Below are 15,995 nucleotides of genomic sequence, written 5' to 3' on the forward strand. Positions count from 1 at the left end.
CCCACCAAGGGTGGCCGGAATGTTCCAGGCGTCATCACAACAAACTAAGTCATTCCTCTTTGGTGGAGGGCGGTGGTGCTCTCTCTGGGGAGAAGCTAGGCTAAGCTTCCTCCTCCTCCTCCTGTTAAGGGAGACGCAGCGTCTTTCCTTTCCTCCTTCTGCAACATCCTGATCCTTAAATAACAGTACTCTTCCTTCTCTCCTGATTGTCATATTTTTAGTCTTCCATTCTTCCTTCCTCCTCCTCCTCCTCCTCCTCCTGCTCCCTGGTGGATACAGACAGACATTGAGGCGCCGCTTTGTATCACCAGAAGTGCCTCCCTCGGCACCTCTCCTGATGGCACTATGTCTTAGTGCCACAGGTCCTCAGAGCCAGGCTGGTGGCACTTCTTGGTGGCATTAGACATCTGCAGCGGCACACACCTGTGGAGAGAGAGAGAGAGAGAGAGAGAGAGAGAGAGAGAGAGAGAGAGAGAGAGAGAGAGAGAGAGAGAGAGAGAGAGAGAGAGAGAGAGTTAGATGGTGCTAGCCTTGTGATCCTTATACCTATTAGTGACTAAGGGGAAGTGAGCTCTAGCTCTTCAGCCCCAGCCTGTTGGCCTCTTTGTACCTGTTGTGTTATAAAACAACTTTATTGACGTGTGGGTTCTTTATCGAGTCTGGCACTGAGGTTGTGGTTGAGGTTGTGGTTGAAGTTGTGACTGAGGTTGTGGCTCAGGTTGTGGCTCAGGTTGTGACTGAGGTTGTGGCTCAGGTTGTGGCTCAGGTTGTGACTGAGGTTGTGGCTCAGGTTGTGGCCCAGGTTGTGGCTCAGGTTGTGACTGAGGTTGTGGCTCAGGTTGTGGCTCAGGTTGTGGCTCAGGTTGTGACTGAGGTTGTGGCTCAGGTTGTGGCTCAGGTTGTGGCTCAGGTTGTGGCTCAGGTTGTGACTGAGGTTGTGGCTCAGGTTGTGGCCCAGGTTGTGGCTCAGGTTGTGGCTCAGGTTGTGGCTCAGGTTGTGACTGATGTTGTGGCTCAGGTTGTGGCTCAGGTTGTGGCTCAGGTTGTGGCTCAGGTTGTGGCTCAGGTTGTGACTGAGGTTGTGGCTCAGGTTGTGGCTCAGGTTGTGGCTCAGGTTGTGGCTCAGGTTGTGACTGAGGTTGTGGCTCAGGTTGTGGCTCAGGTTGTGGCTCAGGTTGTGGCTCAGGTTGTGGCTCAGGTTGTGACTGAGGTTGTGGCTCAGGTTGTGGCTCAGGTTGTGGCTCAGGTTGTGGCCCAGGTTGTGGCTCAGGTTGTGACTGAGGTTGTGGCTCAGGTTGTGGCTCAGGTTGTGACTGAGGTTGTGGCTCAGGTTGTGGCCCAGGTTGTGGCTCAGGTTGTGGCTCAGGTTGTGGCTCAGGTTGTGACTGAGGTTGTGGCTCAGGTTGTGGCTCAGGTTGTGGCTCAGGTTGTGACTGAGGTTGTGGCTCAGGTTGTGGCTCAGGTTGTGGCTCAGGTTGTGGCTGACGTGGCTCAGGTTGTGGCTCAGGTTGTGGCTCAGGTTGTGGCTGACGTTGTGGCTCAGGTTGTGGCTCAGGTTGTGACTGAGGTTGTGGCTCAGGTTGTGACTGAGGTTGTGGCTCAGGTTGTGACTGAGGTTGTGGCTCAGGTTGTGACTGAGGTTGTGGCTCAGGTTGTGGCTCAGGTTGTGACTGAGGTTGTGGCTCAGGTTGTGACTGAGGATTTTGGCTCAGGTTGTGGCTCAGGTTGTGACTGAGGTTGTGGCTCAGGTTGTGGCCCAGGTTGTGGCTCAGGTTGTGGCTCAGGTTGTGGCTCAGGTTGTGGCTCAGGTTGTGGCTCAGGTTTGGCTCAGGTTGTGGCTCAGGTTGTGGCTCAGGTTGTGACTGAGGTTGTGGCTCAGGTTGTGGCTCAGGTTGTGACTGAGGTTGTGGCTCAGGTTTGGCTCAGGTTGTGGCTCAGGTTGTGACTGAGGTTGTGGCTCAGGTTGTGGCTCAGGTTGTGGCTCAGGTTGTGACTGAGGTTGTGGCTCAGGTTGTGGCTCAGGTTGTGGCTCAGGTTGTGGCCCAGGTTGTGGCTCAGGTTGTGACTGAGGTTGTGGCTCAGGTTGTGGCTCAGGTTGTGACTCAGGTTGTGGCTCAGGTTGTGACTGAGGTTGTGGCTCAGGTTGTGGCTCAGGTTGTGGCTCAGGTTGTGGCTCAGGTTGTGGCTCAGGTTGTGACTCAGGTTGTGGCTCAGGTTGTGGCTCAGGTTGTGGCTCAGGTTGTGGCTCAGGTTGTGACTGAGGTTGTGGCTCAGGTTGTGGCTCAGGTTGTGGCTCAGGTTGTGGCTCAGGTTGTGGCTCAGGTTGTGGCTCAGGTTGTGACTGAGGTTGTGGCTCAGGTTGTGGCTCAGGTTGTGACTGAGGTTGTGGCTCAGGTTTGGCTCAGGTTGTGGCTCAGGTTGTGACTGAGGTTGTGGCTCAGGTTGTGGCTCAGGTTGTGGCTCAGGTTGTGGCTCAGGTTGTGGCTCAGGTTGTGGCTCAGGTTGTGACTGAGGTTGTGGCTCAGGTTGTGGCTCAGGTTGTGGCTCAGGTTGTGACTCAGGTTGTGGCTCAGGTTGTGACTGAGGTTGTGGCTCAGGTTGTGGCTCAGGTTGTGGCTCAGGTTGTGGCTCAGGTTGTGGCTCAGGTTGTGACTGAGGTTGTGGCTCAGGTTGTGGCTCAGGTTGTGGCTCAGGTTGTGGCTCAGGTTGTGGCCCAGGTTGTGGCTGACGTTGTGGCTCAGGTTGTGGCTCAGGTTGTGACTGAGGTTGTGGCTCAGGTTGTGGCTCAGGTTGTGGCTCAGGTTGTGACTGAGGTTGTGGCTCAGGTTGTGGCTCAGGTTGTGACTGAGGTTGTGGCTCAGGTTGTGGCTCAGGTTGTGGCTCAGGTTGTGGCTCAGGTTGTGACTGAGGTTGTGGCTCAGGTTGTGGCTCAGGTTGTGACTGAGGTTGTGGCTCAGGTTGTGGCTCAGGTTGTGGCTCAGGTTGTGGCTCAGGTTGTGACTGAGGTTGTGGCTCAGGTTGTGGCTCAGGTTGTGACTGAGGTTGTGACTGAGGTTGTGGCTCAGGTTGTGACTGAGGTTGTGACTGAGGTTGTGGCAGGCCGAGCTTTTCATGCATGCAAAAGTTTTATTGATTTATTGATTTATTCACATTATGCAGCTCAGGTTTGGTAGGGTTTATATAGGAACTGTCAGGCAGTTTAATACCCCTGTATACACACATGCTAGAATATAAGACCCCTGCATGTATTAATATTTACCTAAACTCATATGCATGTCTAACCTACGCTTGAAACAATACAACAATCCCATGTGTTACTATGTTAGTCGGTAATTTGTTCCATAAATCAACACCCTTGTTTCCAGCGCCAGTATTTACCCAGGTCTTTCCTGAATCTAAACATACCTAGTTTTTGTATGCATACACACATATACGTGCATACACATACATGTCATCTATACATGGCTAGCGGCAGGCAAATCACCCCACATGGTCTAGGAAGCCTGTGAGAGAGGTCGTTCCACCTCCCCTGACCTCGTTGTTGGAGGTCAAACCAGGTGAGATAGTTGAGCTGATAACTATCACTCAATTTCCGAACTGATATCACTTTGCTCCACCTAACTATCTCCTTTATCACACCCTTCCTTATCCGCGCTCATTTACCTCTGTCCCCCCTCATTTGCATAAAAAACGGGAATTTCAGAGGAATTTTTTTTGTATATATCAAAAAATTGGAATGCTTAAAGGAAATATAATTTATTAAATGTCTATCTATACAAGATTGTCTTTCTGATCAGGATGGAGACCAGATGCTTAGAGTTGGCCTCACTAAACTTTTCAAGATGATACATAGGGGTGATAGGAGTGTCATAGCATGGTTGCGGGTCGGCCCCCAGTGCCCCTATTTTATGAAATATAGGATACTATTTTTCTAGGTCTGAAATTTGAGGTTTTGTTTTCCGTAGAGTTTTGTTCACTTGACCGAAATAGTAGACTAACCATCCTGTGTGATGGGGATTTTTTAGCATCACGTAGTTAGCTTATTGCCACACTGTACTCCCCTTCATATAGTCTAGGGCAGCTGCACTAATGCACATGTTCCTCATGTATCAATAAAAAAAGTATCTTCTCTGAGGGAGAGATATAAGGTAAGGGGGGGGGGGAGACAGAGTGAGAGGAGGGGTATTGAGAGGGAAGGAATAGGGAAGAGAAGTAAGAGAAGAAGAGAATGTGAGAGAGGGAAGGACAGGAAAGGAGCAAGAGAAGGGATATCTGAGAACAGTGGGGGAGAAAGATGGAGAGGGTGTGAGAGGGGGATGAAAGGACAGGAGAAGGGGGAGAGAGAGAGAGAGAGAGACCTAGACACAGCATGTACCCAATCTATTATTACATAATCATGCAGAGAGAGAGAGAGAGAGAGAGAGAGAGAGAGAGAGAGAGAGAGAGAGAGAGAGAGAGAGAGAGAGAGAGAGAGAGAGAGAGAGAGAGAGAGAGAGAGAGCGACCTAGACACAGCATGTACCCAATCTATTATTACATAATCATGCAGAGAGAGAGAGAGAGAGAGAGAGAGAGAGAGAGAGAGAGAGAGAGAGAGAGAGAGAGAGAGAGAGAGAGAGAGAGAGAGACAGAGACACAGAGACAGAGACAGAGACACAGAGACAGAGACACAGAGACAGGGACACAGAGACAGAGACACAGAGACAGAGACACAGAGACAGAGACACAGAGACAGAGACACAGAGACAGAGACACAGAGACAGAGACACAGAGACAGGGACACAGAGACAGAGACACAGAGACAGAGACACAGAGACAGAGACACAGAGACAGGGACACAGAGACAGAGACACAGAGACAGAGACACAGAGACAGGGACACAGAGACAGGGACACAGAGACAGAGACACAGAGACAGAGACACAGAGACAGAGACACAGAGACACAGACACAGAGACACAGAGACAGAGACACAGAGACAGAGACACAGAGACAGGGACACAGAGACAGAGACACAGAGACAGAGACACAGAGACGGAGACACAGAGACAGAGACACAGAGACAGGGATGGATGGAGAGAGAGAGGGACGGATGGAGAGAGAGAGATAGGGAGGGAAGGGAATAAAAAATGGGACAGGGAAGGTGGGAGGGGGGAGGATACAGAGTAAGGGAAATAGGGGATAGGCAGGTGAAGGAAGACAGTGGAAAAGGAAGAGGGGATAAAGTGGTATAGGACAAGAAGGGAAGAGAGTGGAGAGGGATGGGAAAGGGGAAAAAGTAGATAACGAAATGGAAAAGTGATAGAGCGGAGGAAAAGGAGGACAGTGGCGGATAGATTGGAACATCTGAAGGGGAATAGGAAGGATGAAGAGAGGATAGGAAAGAGAATTGGGGAAATTAACGAGGCCAAGAATACAAAGGAAGAGGAGAGAATACATTGAGGAAATCATAATTTATTCCATTAATAAATTTATCTAAAAATTCTATTCCATTAACCTGGAAATAGGCCAAGAGTGACAGGTGGGACAGACAGGCTCCGTGGACTTCACTAGGAATTATCTCCTGTCTAAATCCACATTATATTTTCCATGTTGTGTATATGAGAGCAGAGCCATGTTGGCCATGTTGTGTGTGCGTGAGCAGATCTATGTTGGCCATGTTGTGTGTGTGAGAGTAGGTCCATATTGGCCATGTTGTGTGTGTGTGAGCAGGTCCATGTTGGCCATGTTGTGTGTGTGTGAGCAGGTCCATGTTGGCCATGTTGTGTGTGTGTGAGCAAGTCCATGTTGGCCATGTTGTGTGTGTGTGAGCAGATGAATGTTGGCCATGTTGTGTGTGTGTGAGCAGATCTATGTTTGCCATGTTGTGTGTGTGTGAGCAGATCCATGTTGGCCATGTTGTGTGTGTGTGTGTGAGCAGATCTATGTTTGCCATGTTGTGTGTGTGTGTGAGCAGATCCATGTTGGCCATGTTGTGTGTGTGTGTGAGCAGATCCATGTTGGCCATGTTGTGTGTGTGTGTGAGCAGATCCATGTTGGCCATGTTGTGTGTGTGTGTGAGCAGATGAATGTTGGCCATGTTGTGTGTGTGTGAGCAGATCTATGTTGGCCATGTTGTGTGTGTGTGTGAGCAGATGAATGTTGGCCATGTTGTGTGTGTGTGAGCAGATCCATGTTGGCCATGTGTGTGTGTGTGAGCAGATCCATGTTGGCCATGTTGTGTGTGTGTGTGAGCAGATCTATGTTGGCCATGTTGTGTGTGTGTGTGAGCAGATGAATGTTGGCCATGTTGTGTGTGTGTGAGCAGATCCATGTTGGCCATGTTGTGTATATGAGAGCAGAGCCATGTTGGCCATGTTGTGTGTGTGTGTGAGCAGATCTATGTTGGCCATGTTGTGTGTGTGTGTGAGCAGATGAATGTTGGCCATGTTGTGTGTGTGTGAGCAGATCCATGTTGGCCATGTTGTGTATATGAGAGCAGAGCCATGTTGGCCATGTTGTGTGTATGAGAGCAGATCCATGTTGGCCATGTTGTGTGTGTGTGTGAGCAGATCCATGTTGGCCATGTTGTGCGAGCAGATCTATGTTGGCCATGTTGTGTATGAGAGCAGATTCAACAAGACGGCGTCTATGAAGAGTAGAGGCAGGAATGATTATTTCACACCAATCAATAGGATGATTAGAGTCCCTAACATGGCAGAAGAGAGCATTGTTTGCCTCTTCAGACTTCTCATGTACTCCTTAAAGCCTATCATCGAGGTTTACCAAAGTCCTAACCTTACCTTGCTTTGATTTCGGGGATTAACGTCCCCGCGGCCCGGTCTCTGACTAGGACTCCTTGGTTTAATGCTGACTTCATTTTTTTCAGAATGTAGTTAAATGCTTTAACCGCCTTAACAAGTGTGATTTGATTTAGATTTAGCCCCACTCTATGCTCTATTTTATTTCCCTTTGTATTGTTTAACTAACACTAGGGTCTGACAGCTGACAGGGGCCTGACAGCTGAGTGGAGAACGCTCGGGATTCGTAGTCATGGGGTTCTGGGCTGTTATCCTACCACAGTTCATCTGAAGCCTATTCCTAGAAATTAATTTATTTCATGAGAATGTACTTTGAAATTCTATTCTGTGGCATAATTCTCTTTTGTCCTTATTTCATCTCTTCCCCACTAGTGGTTCTGCAGTTTTCTGTATTCGTAATCACGCCTGAGGGTATGTTGTTGTTGCTTTAGATTCAGCTGCTGGGAACCAAGAGTTGCAAGTAGCACGGGGTAAGGTGATCCCGTGGTGCTCACCTGGCATATACCGCCTGTGGTGCACTTCTAACCTTCTGGCCGTTCACATCAACATTCTTACCTTATATGTTGCCCTTCTCAACCGCACTCTCCTTAAACTGCTTGGTGATGTTTCGTGCTCGACCGAAACATTGTTTCGTCCTGGATAGGGACGATATAAAAACGTCCTGGACCGACGTGTCAGTCCAGGATGGACCGAAACGTTGTCATTTCCTTCATTTTCAGATGTTTGGGTTAGGGTTCTAATAATAATAATAATAATAATAATTATATTGAAATCAGTTGGAATTAGGAATTTTAAGAACTGCAGTTATCTTTGGTGAGGGTCTTTTTTGACCATAAGTGTGACTTAAGAGTGCCACTGAGGCACTCCAAGTCACCTGGTGCCACTCATGGCACTTCCACTGTATCTTTTTCATTGTAGCTGTAAAATTTCGCTAAAATATACGTCCTGCAAACCTCCCTTTTAATTATTTAAACAATTCTTGTCTTTAATGCGTTCTCCCAGAAGGTCTAATATTCCTCAAACGTCATTTCCTCTCTTAAAAGATAACCTCATTGAACTTTGATCCTTATTTATACAATGAGTTATGGGTAATATTACCGTGGTAGCCTCACTCGCCGATTTCATCAACAGGGTCGGGCAACTTTCGACTTACTGGGCAGTGTCTCTAAAGGTATTATTACCATGCGCACCCTTTTTATTACACACTCAACGGGGTAACTATGATTATTTGAGAGAGTTCTTTTCTCTTCACGGCAACAGTGTTATCTGAGGTGTGAGAGGTCTGGCCTGTGATGGCTGGTTGGTGGAAACATTCTTTATTATCCGGCCACCATTTGTGGTACAGAATATTGTTTTCCGTCTAGCGAGAGATATTCATATGTTATTGAATCTTTTCACTGTAGGACACATCTCAGTTGGATTTAATTTATCTACGAAAATAGAGACACCACACCTTCCCCGACCCACCACAAGCTGAAGGGCTAGGCATCTCTACCGCTATCACCCCACAGGAGAGACAACTGAAGTAGCAAGAGGCTTAACTGGCTTTAGTTACCCCCCTGACTTTGTTCCTTTGAAGCTGTCACGCCGGCTTGACAGCTCACAGTGGCTTTAGAGCGTTCCCACACCTGCTTGCATAGTCTCTAGTTACTGTGTCCATGTACTGTGCTTTATCAAATCATCGCAAGGTAACCTCATCAGTACAGTGCCCCCAAGTTCAGGTACGTTTATTGAGACATTAAAATACATCTCAAAGGGATAGAGTAGCTTAGGCTATTTCTACCCTCCTTAGGTAATGACTTTGGTGAGCCCGTAGTTCAAAATGTTTCTATTGCTCATTTGGGCAATAACAGTTGCAAGACTTGCGGATACCGCACCATTTCATAAAAAAGACAATGAAGCTTTTCCCTGCGGACCAATCAGCTTGACTTTCAGTTGAAGAACTCATGATAAAAAAAATTCAAACCCCGATTTAGAGAATTACCAGCTAATTAAAGCTTTTCAATACGATTTTTCGATTTTTCGAAGGAAATTGTAAACATATTTAACAAAAAAGTATTGATTACTTTTATGACAGTTTAAAACGTAGTCTTTAACTAAAGCCAAACAGAAGACTAGATTGACTTACCTTGACCTCTGATGATTTCATTCACGTGTCATTAACATGTCATTCACGTCTCTGGGCAGTGAATGGATTCTCAGCAGCAAACGTCTTCACCTTCTTGACTGTGATGGTCCACTTCTTTCTCCCCTTCTTTATCAAGCAGCTCAGTTTTGGTTGTCATTCTTCTGGAGAACCTCTACTTACCTTTCTCCCTATGTACAACTTTTTATTAAATACTAAGAGACATTTTCTCAAGAATGAGAGATGCAATGTTATTACCAAATTACAGTAGGCCTAAAATACTAACGAAGAGTAGGCATATATAATCAATATGAACATTAGGCCTATAATCATTAAGAACTGAAGGCCTATTATGAAGAGAAGTCCTATAATCAATATTAAGGGTAGGCCTATAACAATATGAACACTAGGCCTATAATCATTAGCACGATATTCAAATTATTATTATTATGAAGAACGTGAACAAGATAAATTATCAAGTTTGAACAATGTGAACAACAAATTTAAGTGTTTAGAAAAATATGAATAACATGATTAGTATGAATGCCTATGAACTCTTTGAACAAACAACATGTTTAATATGAACTTTATTAACAATATTAAAAATATGAACAAGGTGAACAATATGAATTTTACGATAATTATGAACTTTTAAACATGAAATCAATATCTAATATATATAAATAAATAAATATATATATATATATATATATATATATATATATATATATATATATATATATAAAGTATAACAAATTAGAACGGAATGAACACGAACTTGAACAAAATGAATAATTATTATGAGTGGTTATTAATATAAAATAAGTTAACAGAATGAACATAAAACTCAAGAACAGCATAAATAGTTTGATCATGCATAATATGAACAATTGAACATGTAAAAAATAAAAAATGAACCTGTAAAATATGAATATGAACGGTTTGAACGTGCAAAATATGAACAATATGAACGGATTGAACCTGAAATATATGAACAATACCAATGGTATGAGCATGCAGAATATGAACAGTATAAACAGTTTGAACATGCAAAGCAAGAACAATATGAGCGGGTTGAACATGCAAAATATGAACGATTTGAACATACCATATATGAACAGAAGGGAATGATTTGAATGTGCAAAATAGGAATATTATGAGCAGTTTGAATATATAAAAATATAAACATTAAAAACATACAAACCGGTTATGTTCAATGACCAGAGACATATAAATCATTAGGTACTCATAACGAGGCGAAGAGGAGTAATGAGGTGTAATGAGAGAAGACATAATGTCTCAGGGATAAGTATGAATGAGAGGTGAGGGAGAGGGTGAGTGGTGAGGGAGGGAGAGGAATGAGGGAGGAAGAGGAATGAGGGAGAGTGGTGAGGGAGTGAGAGTGATGAGGGAGGGAATGAGAGTTGTTAACATACTATAGGTTTATGCAATCTATGTAGCTAGTAGGAACATGATTCTAGGACCAGTCGGAACATGAATCAGTAGGAACAAGATTCTAGGACCAGTAAGAACATGATTCTAGGACCAGTAGGAACATGATTCTAGGACCAGTAGAAACATGATTCTAGGACCAGTAGGAACATGATTCTAGGACCAGTAGGAACATGACTCTGGAACTAATAGGGAACATGGCTCCAGTAATTGTAAGAATCAATATAATGTAAAAACTAATTATTTATAACTTATTAAAACAGGTTTTAGTTTTTTATTTGATAATCAGAAAACAAAACTCGGTATTTTGTTTTGTTTTTATAGTTGTTGGCCTGTTGCTTGGCTTTTATAAATATGAAAAATTTAGTGGGATTTGTTTTCCCTTTTTTGGATTTTTTCAATCCTGAAAAATAGGTTCAGAAAAAAAGTTGTAAGGGTATCCAAATGTAATTATTATATAGTACAGTTAAAGGAGAGAGAGAGAGAGAGAGAGAGAGAGAGAGAGAGAGAGAGAGAGAGAGAGGGAGAGGGAGAGAGAGAGAGAGAGAGAGAGAGAGAGAGAGAGAGAGAGGGAGAGGGAGAGAGAGAGAGAGAGAGAGAGAGAGAGAGAGAGAGAGAGAGAGAGAGAGAGAGAGAGAGAGAGAGAGAGAGATGAGGAGTATGTGAGAGAAAAGCTCATAACATACATAGACAAAAACAGACAACAAATACATATAAATTGTTATGCATAATCAGAGATTTATGAATGTTTTGTTAAGACTTATTCGTTATATTTCACAAGTAGGTGATTAAAACCTGACTTTATGGTTTAGAGTCAATATATTTTATGAAAGAAATACACACATCATGTTTAATTCATAATGGCAAAAACATTTAATTACATCAAAACCTGATTATTTGATGAAAATGTGTTTTTTTGGCTTTGTTAGTCGTATGATGAGTTTATACCGTTTTTTCAGTCATGTTTTATTGGTTTATAGTAAACTGCAGAACGAAGCAGAGACTAAGAGAGCTGGCTGGCATAGGCTTGTATGAACATGTAAAATAAAACTGAAATTGGATTTAGTCCAATTAGGTGTTTTTGTTAAATCAATTTACTACCTGCGACCTGTTTTCTGTATTCTCATATAAATATCTCTGCTTCGTTCGCTTCTGTATAAATGACTTTAATGCAGCGATGTCGAAGGTTTATGGAGAGAAGAGTATTATTAGACCTAAAGTTGTGTTAAATATTATGATGGGCAGGGGTAGTGCCCATGGTGAGAGAGAGAGAGAGAGAGGGTGTGTGTGTGTGTGTGTGTGTGAGAGAGAGAGAGTGTGTGTGTGTGTGTGTGAGAGAGAGAGAGAGAGAGTGTGTGTGTGTGTGTGAGAGAGAGAGAGAGAGAGAGGGTGTGTGTGTGTGTGTGTGTGTGAGAGAGAGAGAAAGAGTGTGTGTGAGAGAGAGAGAGAGTGTGTGTGAGAGAGAAAGAGAAAGAGAGTGGGTGTGTGAGAGAGAGACAGGAAGCCTAATGAGAGAGAGAGTCCTCCGTACTAGGCTTGTCCTCCGGTATAAATTAATATATGTTTCTGTCCTTCACAGCTCTACCATATAGACCAGCCTTACCTGGCCATATTTACAGGTGAAATAAAAATGAGATGAAGCTCTCTTGTTTCTGTCAGCTGACCAAACCTTGGTCACGTTGACGTGGTTTGGGAAAGTTGCCTTTGTCGTGTTGTTCATTAAGGGCGTTTTTCCCTTGCCACGTCAGTACGTTTTGATCAGCTGACCTTCACATGATATGGGTCAAAGGAGAAAGTTTGTTGAAGGAGCTTCAGAAGCGTCTTAGTTTAGCAATGTTTACAATACTAGGATATTTGACTATGTCTAGAAAAAATACTTATAGACTATACCTACTCAAAGTATCCCCTGGTGAAAAATACGTGGGTTGCTCACCAAGAATATATACACCGCGTATATATACCCTGTTTCTCGGTGTATATACCCTCCTAGTTTAGACCTGAGGCCAGATTCACGAAGCAGTTACGCAAGTACTTACGAACCTGTACATCTTTTCTCACTCTTTGGCGGGTTTGTTTACAATTATTAAACAGTTAATGAGCTCCGAAGCACCAGGAGGCTGTTTATACCAATAACAACAATTGACTGGGAAGTTTTCATGCTTGTAAACTGTTTAATAAATGTAACCAAACCGTCAAAGATTGAGGAAAGATGTGTGCGTTCGTAAATACTTGCGTAACTGCTTCGTGAATCTGACCCCTGGACTATATTCAGGACTAAAATATACTTGCTAGTTGGTCAGTAAGCTATTGTGTTGACTTTAATAACCTTTCCAGAAGCTGATAGGCCTCCAGCCCAACACCAAACCATCTGATAACAAAACACACAAAAATTATTTGACACGTTGTCGAATCAAAACAGAGGATGCTGTTAGGAGATTTCAGGTGATATAAAGAAGCTGAACAATTTGATTTGATCCAGACACTGCCTTAATTAAATGATAACTAATCTCAATGGAATATAATCCATGGCTATTTTGAGTTCTTTAGAGCCCTAAACCCACGCTCATATCAACTTAACCGAGTGGATGAAAAATGGTATATATCCCTAAATAATTATTTTGTGATCAGATTTATATGCAAAACGGACAATCAGCTCTTTTTACCTCTACAATAAATTGTTTTAATATTTGAAGTATGAAATTTAAGTTGATTAGATCAGATTTTTGATCAGATGATTAGTAAAAAAGCCAATCAATTTGCTTCCTTGTACAGAGAAACGTGTAGTTTTTTAAGATTATTCTATGTATCATGATTATAATGAGTGAGAAAAGCTATATTTACAAACTTCTTATCTACCGAAATAAATAGTATTTGAGGTATTAATAATGACAGAAATTAATAATAGGAATAATTAAAATGTTACAAAATTTATTCGGCTATGTTTGTTATTAATAATATTATTATTTATAATTGTTATAAATATTCTTGTTAGTGATATATTAAAACAAAACCATTTATGTATAGAAATTATGAATTAAATTTGATAAAAATTTAGTCACGATACCATAGGCTCGGAACGTCCTCCAAAGCACTCGCAAAATTACAATTTAGAAACGGATATATATATATAAAAATATATATATATATATATATATATATATATATATATATATATATATATATATATATATATATATATATATATATATATATATATATATATATATATATATACAGCGATATAGGTATGCCATCTTCTCGAAATATATACATTGAGAGTTTACCTTAGTCTTGGACTCTGTTCAGGACTTAAATATACTTGGTGGTTGATCAATAATCTATTTTGGCGGTCTTAACAACCCTCCAGAGGTTGATAGGCCTTAAAGCAAACATCAAATTAGTTCAATAATACAAGGGCGTACAGTGGAACTCAAACATCAACAGGCTCTCGAATCCAATCTAAGAAGCAGGTTTACGATGGCAGTAAGAACTGCCACTTAGAGACAAACACACTATGCTAAAGTATTGAAGACAAACGCGAATGGAGAAGCATTTGTGTAATAATTGAAAAAAAGGCATTAGGTAAATATTTACTTAAGCGCTGTTAGGCTTTACGGCCAGAGATCTAAGGAAGTATATATATATATATATATATATATATATATATATATATATATATATATATATATATATATATATATATATATATATATATATATATATGTCGTACCTAGTAGCCAGAACGCACTTCTCAGCCTACTATGCAATGCCTGATTTGCCAAATAAGCCAAGTTTTCATGAATTAATGTTTTTTCGACTACCTAACCTACCTAACCTAACCTAACCTAACCTAACTTTTTCGGCTACCTAACCTAACCTAACCTATAAAGATAGGTTAGGTTAGGTTAGGTAGGGTTGGTTAGGTTCGGTCAAATATCTACGTTAATTTTAACTCCAATAAAAAAAAATTGACCTTATACATAATGAAATGGGTGGCTTTATTATTTCATAAGAAAAAAATAAAATAAAATATAATAATTAAGGAAAACTTGGCTTATTAGGCAAATCGGGCCTTACATAGTAGGCTGAGAAGTGCGTTCTGGCTACTAGGTACGACATATATATATATATATATATATATATATATATATATATATATATATATATATATATATACATATATATATATATATATATATATATATATATATATATATACATATATATATATATAATATAAGGAAATTTTGGGTTTTTCAAGTTGGGAAAAACTTTGGTTTTTCAATCTCTGGAGGGTTGCTAAGGCCACACAAATGGTTTCCTGACCAACTGACAAATATTCCTTAACCCTGGAAAAAATAGCCAGAGCTAAAGTAAAATTTAAACTATATAATTACAGAAATTAAAACACCATTTAGTGTATATATGTTGTGTTTGAGTTGGTGTGATTTTTACCTTGGAATCTGAACCGGTTATTAGGTTACCCATCATGGAGAAGTATTATACAAAAACTGAATATAATACAAATACATGAATATTCACACATACCAGTGTTATTGAGTCTAGATTTATCTGTATATATATATATATATATATATATATATATATATATATATATATATATATATATATATATATATATATATATATGTCGTACCTAGTAGCCAGAACTCACTTCTCAGCCTACTATTCAAGGCCCGATTTGCCTAATAAGCCAAGTTTTCCTGAATTAATATATTTACTATAATTTTTTTCTTATGAAATGATAAAGCAACCCTTTTCTCTATGTATGAGGTCAATTTTTTTTTATTGGAGTTAAAATTAACGTCGATATATGACCGAACCTAACCAACCCTACCTAACCTAACCTAACCTATATTTATAGGTAAGGTTAGGTTAGGTAGCCAAAAAAAGCTAGGTTAGGTTAGGTTAGGTAGGTTAGGTAGACGAAAAAACATTAATTCATGAAAACTTGGCTTATTAGGCAAATCGGGCCTTGAATAGTAGGCTGAGAAGTGCGTTCTGGCTATTAGGTACGACATATATATATATATATATATATATATATATATATATATATATATATATATATATATATATATATATATATATATATATATATATATATATATATATATATATATATATATATACGTTAGACTTGTATCGAGGTTTCCCACAAGGTCTTCTATCAAGTGTCGTTATATTTTCAGAATAGCTGAGATAATTACACAACAATCACTTTAAATTATATTAACTAGGCTGCATGCCGCGCTCCCGCAGAGTTAAATGTGGCGTGTTAAATGAGTTTTACTGTGATTGTAAAAATATTTTAAACATAAACGAGATAGTTATTATGTTCTAGTGTTGTTGAGTCCTTGCATAATTTACAACGGCAAAATGAAGCTAAACTAATTAAATTACTATTTTGACTATTCCTCAGACGACTGACATTCTCCTGGGAATGAAGATCAAGGGATCTTCTTCTCGGTGGGTATACAGTGAGTTTACTTGGTCCTGAACTATGGAGGACTAAAGTATACTTAGTGGTTGGTCAGTAATTTATTCTGGTATCCTTAGTAACCTTCCAGAGAGTGGTAGTGCTTAAAGGCCAAACACT

The sequence above is a fragment of the Procambarus clarkii genome, chromosome 92, assembly GCF_040958095.1.
Source record: "Procambarus clarkii isolate CNS0578487 chromosome 92, FALCON_Pclarkii_2.0, whole genome shotgun sequence".
Taxonomy (NCBI): Eukaryota; Metazoa; Arthropoda; class Malacostraca; order Decapoda; family Cambaridae; genus Procambarus; species Procambarus clarkii.